This window comes from Cinclus cinclus, chromosome 10 (assembly GCF_963662255.1).
Source record: "Cinclus cinclus chromosome 10, bCinCin1.1, whole genome shotgun sequence".
Lineage (NCBI taxonomy): Eukaryota > Metazoa > Chordata > Aves > Passeriformes > Cinclidae > Cinclus > Cinclus cinclus.
In genome coordinates this window covers 23,370,121-23,383,643 of record NC_085055.1, presented here as the reverse complement: position 1 = coordinate 23,383,643, position 13,523 = coordinate 23,370,121, and positions in this window count along the sequence as shown.

Here is a 13,523-nt window from a genome sequence, read left to right as displayed (position 1 = left end):
TCTTTTGTTAGAATTTAACAATAAAAATCCAGCATAGAACTAGTTAGCTCCAGCCCCAAATTCAATATAAGTAAACTGCAACAGATAAATGTGTAACATCAGTCAGTCTGGGATCAGTAGAATATTTGACAATTCCTAGAAAGCATTATGGAATACTACATTCAATTTTCCCCTGTATTTGCCAGAATCAGGAGTAAGAACCATAGCCCTTAGAAAAGGAAGCTAATTTGTGTTCCCTGTCAGTGAGCTATTGTTGTTTATTTGATGCCAACACTTTGCAAAAGACAAGAGAAGTAAGGTTACTTCAGTGCTGTGAAGAAAGAAAAATGTTATAATTTTGATATATTAAACAAAAAATTTATTAATCCATGCTTCTTTTTCCATTTATTCACTGATAAAGAGAATGGTTATATTTGATCTTATTTGTTATTAAGGTAACCAAGCCTCTTTTCTGTTTATTTCTCCAGAAACCTCAACAAAAAATGACTTTTAGCAGAAGGAAGTTAGGAGCATTACAGAATGTGCTGCAGACAGATCCCAGCTTCTATTGTCTGTGTCCCAGCCCCCTGGGAACCAGGTAACAGGACTCCTGCAGGAATCACCCTAAATTATGTGCTTCAATTCAGGTGTCTATCTGCAAAAATTAGGATTATTTCCTAGAATGTGGAAGGGAAAAAAAGAAAATACGAATTTTTTCTAGTATTTCTAAGTTTTAAGTATGTTTCAAATAACTGGTATTTCTCATTAATAGTACATTTTTGCACAATGGAGCAGTTTAACTTTGGTTAAACAAACCTGCAAGGACTTTTCTGTTACTATTTTTTCTTTAAAGTTGTGTCCTGCTGTGACTGAGGGCTGTGTTCCAGAATTCATGGGTATAACCAGTGATCTTTCAGGGAGGATAAATATAGGAAAGACAGGTTTCTCTATGGAATAGCTTTAGGACTGTGGCCAGGATGAACCTCTCTGGCCAAGTGCAAACTGGGAGGGACTAGATGCTGAGTCAAGGAACTGTTTAATTCCTCCTGTGCCCAAGGAAATGGACCTTTGTGTGTTCTTTGGAAAAGAAAGGGGCTACATCAAAGTAATTCCCCACTTCATTTGCCGTTTCTCCTAATGGAAAACAACTGACAAGATTCCAATACACACCACTTAGTCAGATCAAACCCAAAAGCTATATTCTTGATGTTTAATTCCACAGGAAGAGGTGTTCTGGGGATGTAAGGTGGATGGGGGTAAAAATGGGAAAGAGGCTTAAATTTGCAAGGGATGAGATTTGAGAGATTTGGGGAAATGGCTTTGTTAAAAATGCCGTGTCCCTTCTGTGGAAAGCTTTTAAATACCTGTTTGAAAGCCTTTAAATACCTGTTTAATGTTAACCAGATGTGCAGGTCTCACAGTAGAGTCCTTCTGCTGTTCTCTTGCTCTCTGCTTCTGTCCCCATCACTTGTCCCCAGTCTACCCTGGACCCAAGCAGAGGCAGGAAGGCATCAAGTGTCATCCCATGCTGGAGCAGCAGGCAGGTGCAGCATGTGGGAGTTCTCATGGACCAGAGTGTGCTTAGTGCAGATAGAAACTGCAGCAAATTCCTGCTATGAATTTTAGGAAATCTAGGTTGTGTATATGAGAGATAAATGTTCTCAGAAGATTGGCCAAATTTGGGAGAATTCTTAGTAGGACAACAAAAAGCTCTGTGTGTGACAGCAAGGTATCATCCATGCCCTGTTCCCAGACTTGCTGAAAAAAGCTGTAAGGATTCTGTCCACGAAGGCAAACTGTTCTTTTCTTCCATAGCCACATTCTTGGCCACAACTGAAAAAAGTTAGTTGAAGCTACAAAAGAAATTTCTTCAATGTGAATTGGCTGGATGGCATTCAACCTGAGTGGCCTTGACTTGGCAACATTGTAAGAAATTGAAAAGTAAAGATTTATAATGGGATGTGCCATTGCCAGAGAATGTTCATTATGTGTCTGTGCATGTACAGGCCCCCACACATCTGTATTATATACAGATGTACTACAGTGCTACTGCATCACTGAAGATTTCTTTAACAGAAATATCCCCAAATAATTATGTACACTGACAGTAAGATTGTAAGACAAGAGTTGGACATTTCAAGGATGTTAGAATTGTAGCAGAAACATGTTCAGAGTGGCTGTGAAATTAAATGGGTAGTTGCTATTTACAAATATGATGATTACATATTGTTACCATGGGAACTTGAGATGGAAAATAAAAAGTGACTTTAGCTTCATCTTGAAACTGCCCTGATTGGGAGGAGAACAATAGCTGACATTCCTCCAGCAGGAGACTAATCGCCTTGGAGACTCTTGAAGAATGTACAGTATGTTTTTCTGTATTTTTAGCTACCATGCAAAGTTTGAAACCTGCAACCAACTGAAGATAAGGCTCAGGTAAGAGACACATCTGTTGTTAGAATCACAGCACAGTATGATTTATTCTTTTTCCTACTCTATTTACTGAAGCACTCACTGTTCAACATTATCTCTTCTAAGACTACTTCAAGTGATTTGGGGTCCCATCTAACTCCATGGCCTGGTAATTCTCCTCAAGCACATTTTTTCATTATCTGCATTTCTACTTTGACAAGATAATGAGTGAAGCATGCTCTAAGGATGTGACTCATTTCCATCAAAATGATCTTCCTGAGAGCCATGAAAGAGGCAGGGAGATGATAACTGGCCCTGGAAATTTTTAGGACAGTTCTAAATGTGATTCAATTGCTGCTTAATAAAATAATATATGTATAATCATAACCGAACAGGTTATTCCTAATGTAAATTTGTACCCAGTGAGACTGCAGTGAGCACTGAGGCTGGAAGTCAGGAGACTGCACAGATGGTACCATCTGTCTGTCTCTTGGGAGTCATTCTGGTGCTGAAAAAGCCCTTCTGAGCCAGATGCTCAGAGCCTGGGAAGTGTTTGCTGACAGACATTCCTGCTCCACCTGGCAGTGCTGTGTTGGATCCAAGTGCAGCCAGGTATCTGCACATCAGTGGTGCTGTGATATTCAATGTGCCACATGGAAATCAGCAGGTACAAGGTCTCCTTACCAAAGGCTGGAAGTTCCATTGAAGATGAGATTCAAAGAAGGGCAGCAGACCAAGAGCTGCGGGCATATGGATGGCCACTGAAACTTTAGGATGAGTCTCTCAATTTCTTTGATATTACCCTTTCTTCTTTACACACTAAGTTTGTTCCTTTTGTTACCTACAGCAGCTTACAGGCCAGTGGTTCATTTTATATGGACACACAGAGTCTAATTTACATCAGCTGCAATTCTGGCCTAGTTAATTGTAAGTGTCATTCTTGCTACATGGAAACAACATTTGCAGAGCTGCTGAACTTGGATTTTTCTCCTTTTGGGGGACAAACTCCTTTCCAAAAGCTGTGCTATTTGACAACTGAACACCTTTGACTTTTTCACTTTTCAGAGTGTTTTTAAAGTTCTTCCAAATTATTAAAATTAACAACAGTGAGACACTTTCAGATGGTAATGATTCTACACTTCTGCTCTGATGAATACCTGTCTCACTCAAATATACATTTGAAGCACTTTAACACAGAAACATCCACTAAGATTAATAAACTCAGCTTGTGAGTTCCTAGTCCAAGTGCTTATAATGGGAGAGATGGAAGTCTCGAGCAGTTACTGTAGAAAAGCAAATGACAATTATCTGCCAGACATTTCTGTGACATTTTAAAGAGAAAGTGAACGTTCAGTGTTCCTTGCACCTCCTCTGTGCAGTGATTTCCATTTGCTGATCAATATACTCCACTTGGAAAGTTCAGGCAATCCACCTAAGTGCTGACACTTCCATGACAGTAATAAGACCCTGCAGATAACTGTTTTCTTCCAAAACTATGCCAGAACTTTGTTAGAATTAGGAGAACATGATAGTCACAAAATGACTGAACAGCTATTCCTTGTGTTCCACCTCTGTCAACTTAAAACTTTCTTTGGTCCCCAATGCTGCCAGGCCTGGGGCATGCACAGACAACCTCAGTTCTTGTACCACCATTCCCAACAATAGGGATCAGTTAATGGCTGGGCATTGGCCCCAGGGCAGAGATGTAAGCAAGCACAGGGAAACTGAACTTATCTATGTCTGCCTTGAACAATATTGAATATATTTCCTTTCTCAGTGCAAAGCCCAAGCCACCAAATTATTGGCCGTCCTCTCATTTTTAATTACCATTTTCATGTTACCTAAAATAAATGAACCCAATATCAGGTAAGCATATTCCCCCCACATGGCATTCTGTATTGCTTTTTTCTTACTGTTGAACAATACCTGGGGAAGTACTAGATATAGAAACTTAATTTGTTAGGGATATTTTTCATTATATGTTCAGGTCCAGAAAACATTTTTATGATGAAGTTAGGCTACCCTTAATGAAACAGCTTAAGTTTCATAGCCCTCTACCACAGGAAAATACAGTTTTCAGTTGATGTCTTTGTTTACCATGTGCTATTTTGCATTGTGGCTGTTTAGTGAATAATCAAAGAGGGACAATTCACTGAGGCTGATCCATAATACATTAATTACATAAAAATACTGTGTTGCTTGTCTTGATAGAAACAATGTTTTCAACTGCATTCTCTGATACTTGATGTATCTACCACATGATTCTTGAGGTATCTACCACACAGAACTATTTCCAGTCTTCATGGTGTCATGGATTTTACACTTCAATTTCTGAATTTTCTAACAGATATGTTAAACATCTCAAGCAGAAACTCTTCCTACAGCTATAGAGCTAAGTAGTGCCTGGAGCGCAGTTCATTGTACCAAGTGAAACATGTCACATTTCAAGATAAAAACAGAACGTTCCTGCTTTTCCAGAGGTCTCATGTATACAAATAATGTGTAAAGTCTGCATTTGCAACCAGAAAGCTTCTGTATCAACCACAGCTTTTTTGCCTTTTCAAACCTCTGGAGCATGTAATGCTGTTATCTGTCTCTCCTCTCCCTCTCCTCTTTTTACATGCTGCTGGTTTCAGCAAGCTGCTGCAGGAAGGTGTAATCCTTCACACTTGTGTGCAAATGCTGGGTGCTCTCATCAAGTTTAACACTGACTGTGTGTTACAAGTGCTGCTTTCTGTGGGGGCCTTGGCCTTGAATTCTTCATGACTTTCCGATGCTCAGTTTTGTTTTTTTTCTGGGATATCCAGACTTTGTAAACTGGTCTTGGCATGAAAATAGTACCTGACTTCCATAAACTGAATTCTCGATTAGGTGACTCTTTGGTTGCTACATCAGAATTGCTTTGCTGGTGGCTAATTGTACATGTTCAACCTTGCTTGTCTCTAATAAAATGTTACTTTTCAGCATAGGTAGTTTACAGGATTTAACAGCTGCTCTCTTTCTACAAAGTCAGCTTTCTAAAACTGTAGGGTTGGATGCTGAACTTTAGATGAACCTATTTCACTTGCTTTTCCTACTATCAGTCTAACAAGGTATCTAGTCACAAAATAAATATTACAAATATTAACTTCATCATGCAACAATAAGACTTAAATTTCTTTTGAAAGACAGAAAAATAATCAAATAAAGACAATTGCATAGCACCATATATTGATGGAATGTGGCTTACAAATGCCATTCAACTTCTGTGAACAGTTCACTAAGAAATTGAAGGCAGTCAAATCAGTGAAAATGGATACAATGGGCTATTCACAGCTCTGTATTGCCTTGCCCTTCCAAGTCTTGTATTTGGGCACAGAGAAAATGCTTGGTGTGGAATCTGAGTTACTTGATGTTTCTTAATGACTATATAAAGCTCTCCTAAACTGGATTATGTCTGGTATTCTTCCTAATATCTTTCTTCCCTCATGTAACCCATACCTGAGAGGGGACATAGGGTCTCTGAGAAAATTCTCTGAGAAACTTCAATTTTGTTTGAAAAGGAAAAAAAAATAAAATAGAACAAATTAATAACTCGGAGTATCATGAGCTCCCTGCATTTCTGCAAGTATCCAGAAAATACCAGGTACACCCTTTCTAAACAAGCTCTGGGTTTGCGACCTTGTGGTACAAGTCTGATCAGTTCCATGGAATTTCCCCTGCACTTTCCTCCCAGATCAGCTGGTTGACCTCAGCGTCACAGATTCTTTTTCTTTGCCAGTGCAGAAGCTTTCTGCAGCAGAGATTAAGAACAAAAATGAGATCCTCATGATGGACACAGTGGCTACAGCCTCTCGGTTTGTGCTTCAATCCAGGCCCTGTTCTGCAGCCAGCAGCTGCACTCCTGTGCCCACATCTGCAGCCCTGAGAGCCAGCTCCAGGCCATGGCAGCCTGGATGCAGCCATCAAGGGGTGCAGGGTGAAGAGACAATGCAAACACCCTGATGCTACAGGCATCTTGCAGGACTTTAGTGAACCAGAGCCTGAAGCAGGTACAGGTTTTAAAGTGAACCAAAATACAAGACTAAACAGTCAATCACCCCCCTAAATAATACCTTTGAAAGTCCAAAGAAAATATGGACAAGCGACTGATAAGCACATATTGGTATGCTGCATATCCTCTGGGGGTTGTATTTCCCCAACTTTTCTGTTTATATAGGCAGTCAAGTGCTTTTGAAGCCTTGATGGCTCATAACAGCCACGTCTTACCAGACTAACAGCTCCAGCAGTGAGAACTTTCCTCTGCACAAGCGAGTTGTGATGGGCCTTGTTACACTGGATCTGTTCTTCCTGGGAAACTGACTTTTTAAAGGAACCAGTAAAGTCTTCTCAGCTGCAGCAAGCATCTTCCATATCCGTGCTGTTCTCATAGCACTGCATGTGACGAGTGCTGGAGGATGTAAATCAAAAGAGAATTCTCCTCAGCTGTCCCCATCCCCTTGAAAGCTCTGTTTATCCCCTGGTAAACTGAGTGCACTCAGTGTATCACAGACATGAGAATAATTAGGCTACTGTCTCCATCCCTGCAGTGTGTCCCTCGCTTCGTGCCAGTCCTGTCAGCTGAGGCTGGCAGAGATGATTCCAGCAGTGATGTTGTTTCCTTCAGCTTTGTGGTATAAAGAGTGACACCAGGAACCAGATACTCACTTCTTCCCTATCTGACACTCTTTTGTTCCAAGTACAAATGGGAGTTCTATTACAACCTGACATAATTTTTGCCTCCATTTTGTGTGAAACCAAAGAGCTCCCAGGAGGTCAATGAAAGTTTCTGATGTGAGCAAGTGCATGGAGGTAAACAGAAAAAAATCCACTTGCAATTAATGGTTTTGCCTGTGCTGTATTTTTGTTACAGTTGCATTAGTTGTACATTTGATGTGTTTTATTGCCACACGTGCTTCATGAATGAAATATAAAAGGAAAAGTACAAGTACAAGTTCCTTAGTAAATTGTTGGGATTTTCTCATAAGGAAAGGGCTTTACTGTATCTCCTCTAAGCAGCTCTTTCTGTCATCATCATCTCTTGACTTCAGAGCACAAGGGCTGGGGGTGAGAGCATTAATGCCGCGGAGGTGAGAGCATTAATGCCATGCAGGGAGGTTTGACTGATACAAACAGAAGGACGATGCAAAGCACTTGGCACTTAGCTGGGTAATGGCAACAGCCAGCCCTCAGATGGAAGTCTCCAGGAATGATTATTACAGTGCACAAGTGCTAGGGAATTCAACTCAGCAAAAGGAAAGCATGTGAGACTCAAAAATTGATATGTACATTTAAAGGGTAATACAATAAAGCCTTCAAGCATTTTTAATGTACCTATGTTTTACTGGGACAATCTTTATTTAGGTCATTGGGCAGAGTGTGTGCTACTGCAGAGCAATACAATATTAATGAATATTGTACATAGTTCTAAACCCTTCCCTCTCCCCCAAGGAAAGAGCAAGCAGATCTTTGGAGAAATGGCATGGTAGTAAGGTTTGGAGGCACTGTTCAGGTTGAAGCCAAAGTTGTCTTAGAATCAGAGTGATTGCATGAGGCCCCATGCTCAGCAATCATCTTGAGCCACATTTTCCAAACATTCCAAGATACCATGGCAAATTCTAAATCCAGGATGTTCCTACTCAATGGTAAACTCACATACCTATATTAGGAGAAAGATCACTTTAGGGTTTCTGTTTATGCAATGGCACCCCTAAAAAGTGAAGTTGAAAATAATAACAATCCTAAAGAACCAAAGCTGAGATGGGTGGAAACATTCCCTGGAAAAGCCTTTCTGTCATCTAGAGGGAATCTAAAACAAGTACTGTATCCCAGTGCCTAAATGAAGCATCTGAAGTTTGATGGGATGAATTGGTACCCTATAAAGGTTTGAAAAGTGCCTCAGAAAGTTAAGAAGCAGGGTGATGCACCTCCTTGGATTATTTATAACATTGATTGCTAACTGCTTCTTTAAGTACCTAATAAATTGGCAAGTCTACACTTTCAGCTACATAAATAGGGACAGCTTGAGGAAGCTTCCAGGAAATCCTATTACACATTATAACTCGTCTGGCTTCATTTAGGCTCTGTCAGCAGTGGAATTGCCACATTACAGGGGCTCAGTGGCTGGCAAAGAAAAGGGCACCATGAAGGGAGTCACAGATGAAATGTTTTCAGATTAGTGATTGTCATGGATTCATTGAATTCAAAACCAAAAGCACACTCAGTGCATCTGAACTTCCACGTGCTGAGTCCACTCTGTGTTCACACAGGTATGCAGCATGTTTCCCTTCATCTTTAGAGCATACCTTCCAGAAAGCTGGCCCACTTTGAATTTAGAACTTTAAAGAATGGCCGGGGAGCAGAAGCAGCTTATTTCAGGAATTACTCATTATGCTACTGCATCAAAACCACCAGTTATAAAGTACTTTCTCTGCAATGCAAGAATCTCAACACTGATGTAAGGGCTTTCATGTTGTGCCATGCAGAAATTTTATTTAGAGATAAAATATTATCATTTCAAAGCCCCATTAGTTTAGATACAAATACCTCAGAGATCCAGAAAAGTTAGGGCAGATATATAGAGTATACACTGATGTGTTTGTTGTAAAATAAATGGATATCAGGACTTTCTTGTTGGCTCCAGGTCTCTGAGGAGTTGCCACGTGCCAGTTGACAGGAGTCAATCCTTGCTGAACATGAGGGCTGGGGATATGTGTTTTTTTCCTACACCGGCCTAGTGCTTTGATTCAGCACTGACACATGTCAATTTGAACAATCCCAGCAAAGTGCCTGAAGCAAATACCTCTTATATGCTGAATTAGGACTGCTGGATCTTAAATTGTTCTGATTCTGAGGCAACATGAACTCTCTTAATATGCCTTAAACTTTGTAAGTGCATGTTCTCCAGTAATTTTTTCTCTTACTTCTATTACAGTAGGGTCTGGATAAGACCTAACCCCAATGTGTAGGGGACCACACAAAACACAGCAGGAAAAACTCATGTCCCACAGATCTTACATTTTTCTGAAAGTCTGTAACTTTTTTATAGTTGAGCGACACTTAACAAAGCACGTTTGAAACATGCCCTTCATTCTTATGTCTTTGGCTAAAATGATTTCTTTGAAGACATAGGTGTTGCTTGAATGTTATGGCAGTTGGAAACCAGACAGTGCACCTTGAAATACAGAAACAGCTGACAATAAAACCACAGCGAAACCACAATCCTTGAAATCACTCTATCTGCTTTTCTTGCTTGAATGGTTTTGGAAAACAGCTTTCTGCTTTGGAGCCAACTTATTAACCTGCTCGAAGTAAATAAACAGCACCTTATCTGGTGAGCTGGTCTCTGAGGTGGGTTGCACTCACCCTTTTTGTACAGCTCTGGTGAATAAGTTACTGGAGGAAGGGCTGCCTCTGTGTACACACACAGACATGCCCAAGCCCCTGTCATTACTGTGACACAAGCAATAGCAGAACTCTCCATTTCTGGTGGCTGTTAGATCATGGGTCAAGTCACGTAAAGAGCTTTCAGTGTGTGCTCAGAAGCCTTTTCTGTACAGATGAGGTTTTCAGCAATTGATCCACACACTGTTAAAATCAGTTGCATACTGGCTCTATGCCTGGAGCTTAATTGTTCCCATCATTGTCTTCTGGTGAATGCTTTCTGCAAGGTACATAGGAATTGTCAAGTAATTGTCTCCAAAGCTTTTTTATAGGCAAAGAACATATGATATGGAGACTACTATCCTCCTAGATTTGCAAACTACTGCAGAAACAGGCATTCTATAGTATTTTTCACTACATTCTAGTGCTGGTCTGACACTAACATAGGGGAAATACCTTCATGTGTTTCAAATGGAAATCTTCACAATTTTCATTTTGTTTGCATTTTACAGTTAGCTGCCAACACTTCCAGACCTGACACAGTAAGGGAATAAGAGAGAACATTTCCGCTCTGATGCAAAACCAATTTAGCTAAGTTCAGACTGCCAGACACTGCTGTCATGTTAGTGGTGAGGCAGAGAAGGGATGTTTCTTAGTTCAGCCTAGGCATTTACTTCCATCCTTGGTGCCTTTCTAGAAAAGGCAAACCGAGGTGCAGGCTGGAAGGGAACTATCATGCAGTTGGATTTATGTATGGAACACTGCAGCTTGATATGCAATCTGTAATTGTGCCCAGACAAGTAAATTCTCCTGACTGCTTTCTCAGGTGCCCACCTCCTTCTAACTCTACAAGCTGAATGCTGGCGCTAAGTGTTGAATTCTCTAACTCTTGCAGCCCACAGGTGTAGAAGTTTTTTTTGCTTCAATATCTGTGTATGTGCAAAGTAAATTCCAGTCCCAGAAGTGACAGAGTGGAGGTTCAAAAAGAAAAAAGAATAGATGAGAAAGATCATTCAGATGACCTAAATACAAAGGGGTAGATGAAGAGAGACACTTGTGAGACACACTTCCATGCTAGTCTTTTCCTTGTCTGTCAGGAGATCATTTCTCCTGGTTTGTCTTAGCAGCAATATCCAGCCCTATGCTGGGTAGCAGCCCTTGCACTGCAATGTGGTCAGAGGACCTCAGTGGGAATACACAGATTTTATACACAGAAATACACAGAAATTATTCTTAGCAAAAAATTCCGAGTACCTGGGTTTGGGCATGTGGAATGCACTGGACCTCTTACAGGGCCCTGGTTCTGAAAAATAACTGTCAGATCACTTGGAAAAAAACAAGAATACTTCAGCAAATCTCACCTGTAAAACAAAATATCATCGGTCAAGCAGCTCTACTCCTAGCCAGGGCTCCTGCTGCTTAATCAAAAGGCAACAGAGGCTTCTGGGAGAGGCACGTATTGGAGTCTGTCCCTAGGAAAAGCAGGAATGGAACACAAGCATGTCCCACACATACCAGTGTAGCACACAGCACACCAATTCCCAAGAGGGAGTGGATTTTCATCTTCCACTTCATGTCAGTGTTTTAATGTCTGACTACTAGAAGAGAAGGGGAAAAAATATGGGGCCTAATGCAAAAGCCTCTGAAGTCATGGTGATTTCTACTGATTCCAATGTTTGGCAGGTTGGGTTTAAGAGGGGAGATTGAATATGCATTTGAAGACAAATAGAACCAGAGTAAGATGAGGGAATTGACTTTTAACCTACCAGTTCCAGCAAGCTTCAAGAATAAAATTAGACAAAACAGATGCCCCTTCACTAACAGTTCTTCCAAAGTCCAAATCACAAGCAGCATGTAACTGAAGAGAAGGTTAAAAAATAGTCCTAGACCAAAATAGAGTCTGGGAGCTTCTCTGCTGGTGGCCACTGGACTGTGGCAGTCTGATGAGGAAACACAAATATTTGACAGTTTGGCAAGGGCAGGTGTAAATCTGTTTCACCACAGTGGCATGGATTTTCTAGGTGACTGCAACTAATTCTTACTGTCCCTGTGCTTTAGCCCCTCAGTGAAAATGAAGTGTAATTACTCTTTTGATCTCTTCTTTCCTTGACACATCTTTCTTTTGGCCATGACTGTAAATCTTTGTGCATGTAGCACTGTCTTTAAATGCTGATGGAACAGTACAGCCAATGTAAAGATGACAGTCAAAGCTTAGATAATTCAGAGGAAATGCTCCCACTGATACTGGCTGGCTGTCAGTCCCAAGCACAGATATTAATGGAAACAGAAATGTTTTGTACTAGGTTTTTCTTCCCTTCAGAATGGCTGCAAAGGGACAGGAACTTTTCTGCAAGTTGCAAAGGATCTAACCCATCCCTGATAATCCCACACCTTTCCAAACTGCCTACAAATAAAAGCAAGATCCAAAACTCCAAACAGGCCACATGAGTGACAGTGAAATGGCTTTCTAGTGGCATGACCTGCAGGGATGTCTAATAAGCATGTGGTCTTTCTCCTGCCAGTTTGTTTTTAATCGGATGTGGACAATGGAAGCTGACAATGAAATCCCAGAGTCTCATCCAGAAAGTTCCTCAGCTTTTGGCTGGTTTTTCTGTGTCTCTGTTGTTCTCGGTGTACTCTGCAATCTGCTTCCAGAGAGCTACACTGGCCACCAGGAAGCTGCAGATGCCTCTTATTTGAACATACCTCTCAATACTGTTTCCTCCATAGTAAGTGTCTGAAGAGGTCACTTCACTGCAGAAATGAGGTGTCTGGAGTGCTCCACAAACTGCAGGCCAGGAGGATGCAAAGGAAAGCAAGCATGGTTTTAGTTAGAGGTCAAGGAGGAGCATCCTCCACCTTGGCCACAGCCTTCTCATGCACTCGGGCAAGTCTCTCACCCTTGCTGTCAGTATGCAAGAGCTAATCCTTTTCAAGCCTTAGCTGACAGATTTTTCTAAGAAAATATACCTTTCCTAAGGCATTTGAGTTCTTGAATTGCTCTGAAACAGTTCTGTCAACACATCTGTTGCTCACATCCCCTTCAGCAAAATCCAGTTCTTAAGGTTAATGGCATCTGGGAAGACAAGAGGCACATCTCTTCCTGCGTGTCTGCAGTCACTGTGTGCCTCCATGATCCCTGCTCAAGCAGGGTCATCCCAGAGCACGTGGCACGGGATTGTATCCAGAGGGATCTGGATTATCCCTAGGGACACAACTGCACCAGCTCTGGGCAATCTGTTCCAGTGAGCAAGCACTGCACAGGAAGAAAGTTCTTCCTCATGTTCAGGTGGAACTTGCTGTGCATCATTTTCTGCCCATTGCCTCTTGTCCTATTGCTTGGCACCGCTGAGAAGAGCCTGGTTCCACCTTCTTGGCACCCTCCTTTAAATGTTTACACACAATAATGAGGTCCCCTCTCAGGGGTCTCTTCTCGAGGCTGAACAGGCCCAACTTCCTCAACCTTTCCACATGAGACAGATGCTCCTGTTGATGCCTTGTTGGGACTACCTAAAAAAAAGAGGCCAGACAAAATTAAGTGAAATAAAAAGTGGTTTTATTTATTGAAGGGCCTTCAGATACATTTTGGGCAGATGAAGCCCACCCAGGGGCTACACCCAAGAATGGACCACAGGTTTCCACACTTTTGTAAGTTTGGTCCATTTGCACATTGGGGGTTAAACTTCCAATTACAGCTTCAGGTAATAAAGTCATTTACCCCAAGTCTGTTC